At 26.6% G+C, this 12,821-nt stretch overlaps 2 protein-coding genes across 8 annotated transcripts in view; both read right to left on the reverse strand.

The window, feature by feature from the left end:
- Nucleotides 1–12,821, reverse strand: part of LOC141394771 (uncharacterized) — a 238,480-nt gene that overhangs the window by 89,350 nt on the left and 136,309 nt on the right. The window contains exon 1 of one of the 7 annotated variants that reach the window (XM_073969654.1): nt 5,371–5,446. The exons of the other annotated variants lie outside the window; for them this stretch is intronic. The gene's annotated coding sequence lies outside the window, so the exon portion shown is untranslated. Of the gene's footprint in view, nt 1–5,370; nt 5,447–12,821 lie in introns of those variants that run through there. 7 annotated transcript variants of the gene reach the window in all.
- LOC141394770 (uncharacterized) overlaps nt 1–12,821 on the reverse strand; it is a 38,723-nt gene that overhangs the window by 24,527 nt on the left and 1,375 nt on the right. The gene's annotated exons all lie outside the window — the stretch shown is intronic.

Here is a 12,821-nt window from a genome sequence, read left to right on the forward strand (position 1 = left end):
TTAGCGTAGTGTGGATAACTCAAATCTAGGTATTGAAAGTGTAAAGTTACATACTGGAGGTATGATAACTTGATACCATTAGTTGCATACAGAAGGTATGCTAGTTCGACAAATATGTCATATTAGGTATCATACGTTGCATACTGAAGGTATGGCAACGTGAACATATCAAACACACTACAATATCGCTCCTACTAATCATTTCAGTGAGTCATCGTATAACGTTTGGACCAGTATGCCAGCAAGCATGGAATTGTGCACGGAAAACATAATATCGCTGTAAACAGGAACACAACGATCAGCATCAGTAAACATCAGTAATCTTTGAACAGTCCTTAAACTGCACTTAGACACAAATGTTGGGGGGAGGTACCCTAAGGTATTTCCATTTTCGAAGTTCAACTAAATTTGGACAAAATATTAGGAGATCCAAAGTTTGGACCAGATTTGTTCAAGAGATATCGTGCAAATATGAAGAAGGCCAAATTTTGGACCAAATCGGTTGATCAGTTTGAGGGTTACCGTGCTCTCCAGCCGCAACATATCCTGCCATAGGGGTTTTTTTGCACCTTTCGGGTTGTTTTCTCAAGAAGTATGCACTTTAGCCTGAAAAAACTTTCACTTGGTAATTGAGGCAGCGAATGCAAGTTGCTTCATCAAAAAACAAAGTGATTCGAGAGCAGGTCTTAAAGTGAACTTATCCGAAATTTTGTGTGATAGGTACCCGAAGGGGTTAACAAAAATTGTCCATAATCAAACCTGATCTATATCTGGTAGGTATATTAGGATGTGGAACCAAAAACCAAAATGGACCAAATCGGTCGTTCCCTTCAAGAGTTATCGAGTGAACAATTTTTCCGAACTTTTTTGGACTTTTGTGGGGGAGGTACCTGAAGGAGTGGGCCAATATGGCTAATCTTCAAAATTAAACGATGTTTGTTTCCTTTTAAAGGGGTGAATTATATCTTTCGAACAAGTTATTATTGTTTTAAATCGGTTAACAAATGGCTAAATTATAGTGGTTTAAGTCTAAAAAAACCAAGAAAATATCTATAAATGAATTTCTCAGGATTTTCTAAATAAATATTAAACAAAATAAAAAAAAAATAGGTAAAAAAACTTTTTAAGTTAAACGGTTTTATGTTAAACATACATTGCAATGTTTAAGATAAATGTACTAAAAACCAAAAAATAATAAAATAGATACAGTCGTGGGAATTATAAACGTATGCATAGACTAGACTAAAATAAAACCGTGGGGCACGTCAATTGTCTACAATCGTTGATTAAAATGTTTGTTTTGTAATGTTACACTATAATTAGGCAGTTGTTCAACCGACAACCATGGACGTGCGATAAGTAGGGCTAGAATGTGCAAACAAGCTAGCAAGCTCGATTATAAGCGAGTTTTAGGGTTTCATAGTGGTGAGCGAGTAGTACTTTGTCGATTAAAGACAAACTACGAGCAGTGAAACGATTCCTCGCCAGCCAGCAGTGTGAATGTCCAACGATAAACTTGTTGAAACATCTCTTTTATTTACATGGAGTGTATAACTATTGGAATTTCCATGAGCAAGAAATAGTAAGTAATTTCCTCACCGTCTGCGGGCCAACTGCCTAACGACGAATTAAACGATTCTTCTATCGCACATTAAGTCGATAATTTGTAGACAATTGGCGTGACCCACGGTTTTATTTTAGTCTAGTCTATGCATATGTTTATAATTCCCACGACTGTATCTATTTTATTATTTTTTGGTTTTTAGTACATTTATCTTAAACATTGCAATGTATGATTAACATAAAACCGTTTAACTTAAAAAGTTTTTTTTACCTATTTTTATTTTCTAGTTTTTAGTTTTTGTTTCGCATTCTGTTTAAGTCATTTAGTGCTTCATTATTGCAAGGTTTCTTGCCCGTTAGTTTATTGCAGTCCAACTCCTCTATACGTAGTCCCTGCAAAGATCTTACTCTACTAAGAGTCAAACAGTTTCGCACCTAAGTATACGACTGCGTGATTCACAGTGCTGCCCTGCATTTTATGTATTGATAGTATTAAAGGCAACACACATCTGTGTGTATTGCTCCCGTTGTTTTGTTAACCTGGCTTCATATTCTTCAGGCGTTTCTGACGATATCATCTGTGTGTATCGCTCACATTGCTTTGTTAACCTGGCTTCATATTCTTCAGGCGTTTCTGACGCCGTCATTTGTGTATATCGCTGACGTTGCTTTTTTAACTTGGCTTCATATTGCTCAGGTGTTTTTGACGCTAATTGTTCACGTCGTTTCTGTAATCGACTATTTCTATCACCTTCACTTTCTTTAGCTCGTTTTGCTTTATACTTTTCTTTCGCTTTTTGAAGCCTTCGTTTACGTTGTGTTGCAGTTTCTGTTTTATTTGTGTTTGTATTTTATATATATTTTTTACCATTTTGTTCCCACGATTAATGGACATTTAAACGGTCGACCCCCCCAGAGGTCCAATAAAGGGGCAATGCTATGTACAACAAGATGCGCCTGAGTCTTGAGGGGAAAACGCTAACGACATATCATTTTTATCCACCCTAATGCCATACAGTTCTCGGCGCGTTTTAACCTTTCACCTTAACTTGGGTGGTGTACCGCTAACGACGTATCATTTTTAGCCACCCTAACGCCACACAGTCCTCAACACAATAAAAAATCTTGACTTGGGTGGTGGATTCAGGCTGGATTAATCATATACCTAAATTACAGGTTCAATTTCTAAATTTAAATCTTAATTATACGCCATTTAGTGGCTGCGCCCATCTTAAATATTGAGGTTGTATAGTGCACTATATTCTTCTTGTCAAGCACTTTTATTTGATACCCATATTGGTGGGATTGATAAAAAATTGTTATCAGCCATTTGGTAGCGGCGGCCATCATAGATTTCAATTTTGCATAGTAAATTGTATTCTACTTGTTAGACCTTTCATTTGATACCCATGTTGATGGGATTGATAAAACCTAAGTTATCCGCCATTTTGTAGAGGCCGCCATCTTGGATTTTAATTTTATATAGTACATTGTATTCTACTGGTTGAGCACTTTCATTTGATACCCATGTTTATGGGATTGATAAAACCTAAGTTATCCGCCATTTTGTAGCGGCCGCCATCTTGGATTTAAATTTTGTATAGTATATTGTATTCTGCTTGTTAATCCCTTTCATTAGATACCCATATTGATGGGATTGATAAAACCTACGTTATCCGACATTTTGTAGCGGCGGCCATCTTGAATTTATAATGATAATGAATAAACATAATTGTATTGTCACCAAAATCCAAAGTGTATACAAAATTTCAGATTAATAGGTTGACAGGAAGAGGGTGAAATTTGAATTACTAAATTTGACCCAAGAATAAATAATAAATAAACAAACGGGGTGAGCTAAATAAAACCATTTAAAAAACCATTTAAAGACGTTATATTTTTGAAAATTATGAGAAATTCAAATATATGTTTTTGCAGGGGTTTTCAGATATAAACCACTATAACTTAGCCATTTGTTAACCGATTTAAAAAAATAAAAACTTGTTCGAAAGAGATAATTCACCCTTTCAAAAGGAAGAAGGATCAGTAGAAAAAAGAAGATAAGCCCGTTTAAATTTGAAAGTCTAAGAAACACAGATGTTTACTGCGTTTACCGTTATAAAAACATAATACGAAGAGACCCAAACGAACTAAAGGTATTTTCGTTCTCCATGGATCCCAGCACTATAGAATTTTGCATCAGAACGCTTGAATTTTTTCTGGTCAACTTTTGTAGAACAGTGTCATTTATCGAAATTTTTCGAAAAGTTTGCACCTTCTCAAGGCCAAAACTGCCTAAAGGAGCTTTCCAATGCTTTTGCGATGTATTAGAGAGTTATTAACTACTGCCTTGGCTACAATTTTTGTCCTCGTGTTCGATGGCTGTTATATGTCATCCAAAAATATTTTTTTGATAAAAGTGAAATGAAATGGGTTAACGTTGTGGTAGATAAAGGGAATGGGAAGGGAAGGGGAATGCCATCATATGAAATTAAGTCAAGTGAAGAAAAACACCTCGAAATGGAGTTTGGAGGAGTATTTTAATTACAGGTCAAATTTTCTATTATGGCCTCGTGCGAAATAAATATACATTACTGTTTATTGGCTTACACAATGAACAGCGATTTATGCACGCACACCTTGTCAATTGATGAACAACAATTACATGTATTTTATATTTTTCAAGTAAATATTACACCCAAGGTTCATTTAGTAAGGTTACCCAGAAAGCAAATTTAGACCTTTGTGTTCTTTTGATTTCAAACATTTTTGTAGCGAGAATGCACAAAAAGAATGAAACCAGGATGTTTTGAACATTCTATCCCATGCCATTCGCATATTAGATTTAATGTTAGATTTCATCTTTTGAATAACACTTGAATTGAAGATGTCTTCTTATTTGTCACTGGATACCATTCCTGCTTGTCCCATATGTTTGTTGTCTAACAAAAGGATTAGCAAAGCAGCTTCTCATGTGAAAAAAATAAACCATTTTCATGCCATGTACACGTTGAAAATTATTCCTTTTCAATATATTCCTATTCAAGACAAACGAATGTTTAACAAAAAGTTTATTATGTTGGTTGTGGTACGAAATTACGACATCATAACAATGGAAAATAAACTGACTATTAAATTCGAAAGATTTTCTTAGAGAGGGACGATTACATTGAAGTTGTTTTTGGAGTACAATATGTGACCGAAAGCTAAATACTAATGGGTGAGGGATATTTAAACCTTAATAGAAGACATATAGACGGCTGAGAATTCGATAAGCAGTTCAAATGGTGAGTTCAGTTGTGAAATCACATACAAATATGTTGTTACACAAAAAGAAGAATTCTGAACACAATTGACCATAAAGTCTCCGACTGGAGCGGCTGTATATTATAACAGCCGCGCGTATTTTAACCTAACCTACACATAAAAAACAATAAGAAACTGATAAAAGTATCACTTAGTATGTTTCTAATAAATGCAAATATAAGGTATAGTAGCCATGGGTTATGGATATGAAAACTGTTACTTCATTCAAACATTTAAGTGAAATATGGACATTCTCATTAGAGTATTTTAGATAAAACAACCAGTTTTTGCACCCCTTAAAATAGTCAATAACATATTGATAATCGGCAGGTCTTATTTATTAAAACGCTATATAAACCATTCATTTTTCAAAAAAGTAACACTCACAACTTTAATAGCGGAGAGCATCTTTAAATTATTACTCTTTTTCTATGTATTTATCAAAGAATGTGGATGATTGAGGATTTCTTTTACATCCCCCAATTTTATCACATTACTTACATCGATTGAACCACATGTCTCAAAGGACCAATAAAAATGGTGTTGTTGTTTCCCCTTTTTTCTTAGCAAATAGTTAAATCTTTGAGCATGGACATTTTTTATTTATTGAACAAAATATAGCCTTATGAACGCTTTTTTGATACAAACACTCTCACACTAAAACATCAAGTACTAAACTGAGTTTTGTTTTTCATACCCTAAACAGGGCAATACGTTGCTTAATGTATTTATGTTTGAAACACCCAAATTAAAACGAGAAAAAGTCATTATTATCATTGTAAGCTTGAATCAAACGTGTTTTGTTTTAATTATCAAATGTAAATATTCTTCGGATTAAAAACCCGAAGTGGCGTATATTACTAAAAATTGGTTTCCTCTGGGCAGATAGTTAGGCTGTGCAAAAACTTTTTTTACTTTTATCAATAACAGCGAAGTGTTCGTTTGTCAGATACAGCTAGCAATATTTAAGAGAGAGCTTTATAATTTGTTTCTGAAGTTTCAATTACTCTTAGAATGTACAATGTGTCCAAAGTAGGTTTTTTTTTGTGTCAAAAATATATTTTCTAAACGTATGAAGAGAGAGCTATGAAATTTGGAGGAGTTGTATATCAATTAGATATCCTTTTCCAGTAAAAATTCTGATCGGTTAGTCATTATGTAGCCCATTACAAAGTAATATAAATAAACAAACCTCACCGTCGGCACGTGCGTTAACAAACTAAAGAAAAGATGGTGGTGCACATGTAAGCGTTCAAACAACCCTTAATGTCCATTCGCGTGACATAGTGTGTAGCGTGTTCGGCTACAAATCAGAAGTTCGCATGATCAAATTCAACAGAGAGCAAAATAAATAAAAAAGCTATACATTGATGTAATTTGCATCAAGGGAGAGGTCAACAGATTGTTTTCATTAATGGCTTTCGTAATTTGCCGGAATATCTCCCAGAAATTAAAATATGGACAAACACTTAAATTTTGATATTTTTTCACAAAAGTTATGGTCAATTTCACAAGGTAAACACTATCTGATGATTTTCAAAAATTATTGGCATCTTATTTACCAAAAACTCTTACCCCGATATTGTCAATATTGAAATATACCTGCGACCTCCAGTGAGATTATGGTTAAAATAAAAACAATTAAAGTTGTGGGATCATTGTTATTATTATTATTATTATTATTATTATTATTATTATTATTATTATTATTATTATTATTATTATTATTATTATTATTATTATTATTATTATTATTATTATTATTATTATTATTATTATTATTATTATTATTATTATTATTATTATTATTATTATTATTATTATTATTATTATTATTATTATTATTATTATTATTATTATTATTATTATTATTATTATTATTATTATTATTATTATTATTATTATTATTATTATTATTATTATTATTATTATTATTATTATTATTATTATTATTATTATTATTATTATTATTATTATTATTATTATTATTATTATTATTATTATTATTATTATTATTATTATTATTATTATTATTATTATTATTATTATTATTATTATTATTATTATTATTATTATTATTATTATTATTATTATTATTATTATTATTATTATTATTATTATTATTATTATTATTATTATTATTATTATTATTATTATTATTATTATTATTATTATTATTATTATTATTATTATTATTATTATTATTATTATTATTATTATTATTATTATTATTATTATTATTATTATTATTATTATTATTATTATTATTATTATTATTATTATTATTATTATTATTATTATTATTATTATTATTATTATTATTATTATTATTATTATTATTATTATTATTATTATTATTATTATTATTATTATTATTATTATTATTATTATTATTATTATTATTATTATTATTATTATTATTATTATTATTATTATTATTATTATTATTATTATTATTATTATTATTATTATTATTATTATTATTATTATTATTATTATTATTATTATTATTATTATTATTATTATTATTATTATTATTATTATTATTATTATTATTATTATTATTATTATTATTATTATTATTATTATTATTATTATTATTATTATTATTATTATTATTATTATTATTATTATTATTATTATTATTATTATTATTATTATTATTATTATTATTATTATTATTATTATTATTATTATTATTATTATTATTATTATTATTATTATTATTATTATTATTATTATTATTATTATTATTATTATTATTATTATTATTATTATTATTATTATTATTATTATTATTATTATTATTATTATTATTATTATTATTATTATTATTATTATTATTATTATTATTATTATTATTATTATTATTATTATTATTATTATTATTATTATTATTATTATTATTATTATTATTATTATTATTATTATTATTATTATTATTATTATTATTATTATTATTATTATTATTATTATTATTATTATTATTATTATTATTATTATTATTATTATTATTATTATTATTATTATTATTATTATTATTATTATTATTATTATTATTATTATTATTATTATTATTATTATTATTATTATTATTATTATTATTATTATTAATTATTATTATCATTATTATTATTATTATTATTATTATTATTATTATTATTATTATTATTATTATTATTATTATTATTATTATTATTATTATTATTATTATTATTATTATTATTATTATTATTATTATTATTATTATTATTATTATTATTATTATTATTATTATTATTATTATTATTATTATTATTATTATTATTATTATTATTATTATTATTATTATTATTATTATTATTATTATTATTATTATTATTATTATTATTATTATTATTATTATTATTATTATTATTATTATTATTATTATTATTATTATTATTATTATTATTATTATTATTATTATTATTATTATTATTATTATTATTATTATTATTATTATTATTATTATTATTATTATTATTATTATTATTATTATTATTATTATTATTATTATTATTATTATTATTATTATTATTATTATTATTATTATTATTATTATTATTATTATTATTATTATTATTATTATTATTATTATTATTATTATTATTATTATTATTATTATTATTATTATTATTATTATTATTATTATACCCTCCACCATAGTATGGAGGGTATATTAAGTTTGTTTTTCCGTTTGTAACGCATTGAAATACTCATTTGCGACCCTATAAAGTATATATATTCTTGATCAGAGTAAAATTCTGAGTCGATCTGTGCACGTCCGTCCGTCCGTCCGTCCGTCCGTCCGTCTGTGGTAATCACTCTAGCATCCACAAAAATGGAGATAGAACGCTGAAATTTTAGGAAAATGCGTCTTTTGTTTGCAGGCAGGTCAAGTTCGATGATGGGCTATATCGGTCCACGTTTTGGTATAGCCCCCATATAACGGTACCCCCCGATTTACGGTATTTTGACGTTTTTAGCTACATTTTCAGACCGATGTAGCTATAATTTGACATTTAGGGTTCTTAGGGGTCAATAAACTTATATAACAAAAGTTGTGGACATAGGTCCACGTTTTGGTATAGCCCCCATATAACGGTACCCCCCGATTTACGGTATTTTGCCGTTTTTAGCTACATTTTCAGACCGATGTAGCTATAATTTGACATTTAGGGTTCTTAAGGGTCAATAAACTTATATAACAAAAGTTGTGGACATAGGTCCACGTTTTGGTATAGCCCCCATATAACGGTACCCCCCGATTTACGGTATTTTGCCGTTTTTAGCTACATTTTCAGACCGATTTAGCTATAATTTGACATTTAGGGTTCTTAAGTGTCAATAAACTTATATAACAAAAGTTGTGGACATAGGTCCACGTTTTGGTATAGCCCCCATATAACGGTACCCCCCGATTTACGTTATTTTGACGTTTTTAGCTACATTTTCAGACCGATGTAGCTATAATTTGACATTTAGGGTTCTTAAGGGTCAGTAAACTTATATAACAAAAGTTGTCGACATAAGTCCACGTTTTGGTATAGCCCCCATATAACGGTACCCCCCGATTTACGGTATTTTGCCGTTTTTAGCTACATTTTCAGACCGATTTAGCTATAATTTGACATTTGTGGTTCTTAAGTGTCAATAAACCTATATAACAGAAGTTGTGGACATAGGTCCACGTTTTGGTATAGCCCCCATATAACGGTACCCCCCGATTTACGGTATTTTGACATTTTTAGCTCCATTTTCAGATCGATGTGGCTATAATTTGACATTTAGGGTACTTAAGTGTCAATAAACTTATATAACAAAAGTTGTGGACATAGGTCCACGTTTTGGTATAGCCCCCATATAACGGTACCCCCGACTTACGGTATTTTGACGTTTTTAGCTACATTTTCAGACCGATTTATCTATAATGTGACATTTAGGGTTCCTAAGTGTCAATAAAGTGATATAACAAAAGTTGTGGATATAGGTCCACGTTTTGGTATAGCCCCTATATAACGGTACCCCCTGATTTACGGTATTTTGACGTTTTTAGCTACATTTTCAGACCGATTTAGCTATAAATTGACATTCAGGGTTCTTAAGTGTCAATAGACTTATATAACAAAATTAGTGGACGTAGATCAATGTTTTGGAATAGCCCCTATATAACGTTACCACCCGATTTCAGGTATTTTGACGATTTATGTCGCATTTCTAGACCGAATTAGCTATAATTTGATATTTAGAGTTCTTAGTGACCAAAAAAATTATATTCGAAAAAATTATGAACATAGGTACATGTTTTGGTATAGCTCCATATAACGGTATCTCCTGATTTTCGGTATTTTGAGATTTTTACCTACAAGTTTTAACCGAATTAACTGTAATTTGAACATTTGACATTTGAAGTTCTTAGTGGTCACCACACCTCTCCACCTAAATTGTCTGAAATTTTGGGAAAATACGTCTTTGGTTTGCAGGCAGGTCAAGTTCGATGATGGGCTATATCGGTCCACGTATTGGTATAGACCCCATATAACGGTATCCCCGATTTGCGGTATTTTGACGTTTTTAGCTACATTTTCAGACCGATGTAGCTATAATTTGACATTTAGGGTTCTTAAATGTCAATAAACTTATATAACTAGTGGACATAGGTCCATGTTTTGGAATAGCCCCCATATAAACGCCCGATTTCAGGTATTTTGACGTTTAAATTTACATTTCTTGACCGAATTAGCTATAATTTGATATTTAGGGTTCTTAGTGACCAAAAAACTTATATTCGAAATAATTGTGAACGTAGGTCCGAGTTTTGGCAATTTTAGCTACAATTTTTAATCGAACTAACTGTAATTTGACATTTGAAGGTTGTAGTGGTCACCACACATCTGCATCAACAATTTTCAAAATAGCCCCAATATAACGATACTTCCCGATTTTCGGTGCTTTGAGGATTTTACTTAAAATGTTTAACCACGTAGGTTCATGTTTTGGTATAGCCCTAAAACAAGCCTACCGATTTTCCGTACCTTAGCTTTATTTTTTGGACGAACTTTCTGTAATTTGAAATTTAAAAGCCAACAAAAATTCTGCAATAAAAAGTGTTCATATTTTCGTATAGCCCACATACCTCCAAACTAGATGTTTATGACATTTGAAGTTCCCAAGTTATGTACCGATTTTCGGTATTTTGAGGATTCTAGCTGCAATATTTAACCGAATTAGGAGTTATTTGACATTAAAGGCTCCAATCAAAAACTGTCAATATAGGTCCATGTTTTATTATAACCCCTACATAACAGTACCTCCCAATTTTTAGCCCACCAAAAATTGTCAACATACATAGTTAGATATAGACACTATAAAAAAGAGCCTCCCGAATGAAGCATTTTATGTACATTATCTGACATTTTAACGTACCCACTTAAAGTTGGGGACAGGAATGAAAACTAATTATTCCATTTTAGTTCAGAATATTTTATGGTGGAGGGTATGAAAAGTTCGGCCCCCCGGCCGAACTTAACGCTTTTTTACTTGTTATTATTATTATTATTATTATTATTATTATTATTATTATTATTATTATTATTATTATTATTATTATTATTATTATTATTATTATTATTATTATTATTATTATTATTATTATTATTATTATTATTATTATTATTATTATTATTATTATTATTATTATTATTATTATTATTATTATTATTATTATTATTATTATTATTATTATTATTATTATTATTATTATTATTATTATTATTATTATTATTATTATTATTATTATTATTATTATTATTATTATTATTATTATTATTATTATTATTATTATTATTATTATTATTATTATTATTATTATTATTATTATTATTATTATTATTATTATTATTATTATTATTATTATTATTATTATTATTATTATTATTATTATTATTATTATTATTATTATTATTATTATTATTATTATTATTATTATTATTATTATTATTATTATTATTATTATTATTATTATTATTATTATTATTATTATTATTATTATTATTATTATTATTATTATTATTATTATTACTATTATTATTATTATTATTATTATTATTATTATTATTATTATTATTATTATTACTATTATTATTTTTATTTTTATTATTATTATTATTATCATTATTATTATTATTATTATTATTATTATTATTATTATTATTATTATTATTATTATTATTATTATTATTATTATTATTATTATTATTATTATTATTATTATTATTATTATTATTATTATTGTTATTATTATTATTTTTATTATTATTATTATTATTATTATTCTTATTATTATTATTATTACTATTATTATTATTATTATTATTATTATTATTATTATTATTATTATTATTATTATTATTATTATTATTATTATTATTATTATTATTATTATTATTATTATTATTATTATTATTATTATTATTGTTATTATTATTATTACTATTATTATTATTATTATTATTATTATTATTATTATTATTATTATTATTATTATTATTATTATTATTATTATTATTATTATTATTATTATTATTATTATTATTATCAGAGAAGGATTGTCTTGTTTTTCAAACACTTTCGTTGAACAAACACGATTGATGTTTAGACATGCACATTTTTTGTTTAACAAGTTATTGAAAACTAACATCGGTGAAGAAAATCCACAAACAAAAAACAATTAAAAGAGGACTAAAGTCGGACGGGGCCGACCTTGTGACGAACACACTACATCACATCCTATGAACATTTTTTCCCGCGAAATTTATTTTATATGATTGTGACACGTTATATTATTTTGCATCAAAGGAGAGGTCAAAAGGTGGTGTTCAAGTTTCGTATTCGTAATTTCACCCCAGAATTCAAGAATTTATCAGTATTGC

Source organism: Musca autumnalis, unplaced genomic scaffold (genome assembly GCF_047663935.1).
Source record: "Musca autumnalis isolate F117 unplaced genomic scaffold, ASM4766393v1 scaffold_2, whole genome shotgun sequence".
In the NCBI taxonomy this organism is placed as follows: Eukaryota; Metazoa; Arthropoda; class Insecta; order Diptera; family Muscidae; genus Musca; species Musca autumnalis.